The sequence below is a fragment of the Acinonyx jubatus genome, chromosome F2, assembly GCF_027475565.1.
Source record: "Acinonyx jubatus isolate Ajub_Pintada_27869175 chromosome F2, VMU_Ajub_asm_v1.0, whole genome shotgun sequence".
NCBI classification, from domain to species: Eukaryota; Metazoa; Chordata; class Mammalia; order Carnivora; family Felidae; genus Acinonyx; species Acinonyx jubatus.
In genome coordinates, this window is record NC_069394.1 from 62,608 (window position 1) to 63,545 (window position 938).

Sequence of the window (938 nt, forward strand, 5' to 3'; positions counted from 1 at the left end):
GCATGTGCCAGGCATTGTGATTAATGCTTTGCATGGGTTTTCTCATTTAGCCCTCACATCAATTCAGTGACGTAGGTACTTTTATTTACCGTTTCACAGTGAGACCTGAGGCACAGTCTGCTCAGTGGTAGTGCTCTCTGTGTGGCTCCACCACCCAGGCTCTTGATACCTCCTGAGTCCTGCAGGCTAGCACCTGCTGCACCCCAGCACCCCAAGAATGCAGGCAGTGCTGGTAGGAAGCTTGCAGCCCCCAAGGCTGGCCCATCTGCTGATTCCAAATGGTACATCTTACTTAAATGTGGTTTGGTAGATGGGTCTTTAGGTGTTTGATCAATGACGGAAAATGAGAAACAGTTCAAAGGTAGGAGCCTCTGGCTTATGACTTCACTAACCATTGCCCGACAGGCATGTTCCACATAAGAAAGAGAATGTCTGTCTTTTCCTGAGGTGGCTGGAAACTTTAGTCTCTGGAAGTTGTGTCAGAAGCTCCTTCTGGCTCTCCTGGTTTCTCAGTCTGAGATAGGGCCTTGGAGCTTTTTATTCAGTTACAACTTTTGCTTCTAGAGAAGGGCCCTTTAGGAAGGAAGACAAATTAACTGTTTTTGCTCCAAGGGTCTCCCATCCTTTCAAGAGACAGAAAGACTAAGAAGCCATGACAGTGTCTTCCTCAAGATTGCATGCGATCTTAGAATGCCAAATCCAGAAGAAATATTTTTTTTCTTTTTAAATCCATCTTTATATACAGTGCAGATGTTTACTTAATTAAGAATTCCAGCCTTTATTTTAATCCTCTGTTTAAGTAACTATGGCTAAGACATCCCTTCTAATTCCTGTGATGAATTTTTAATTGTCTTAGTTTTCAGTTAAGTATTTCACCCAAATTGTATTAGATCTTATTTACATAGTCGTTCATATGCTCCATTCCAGTCATAAATTTG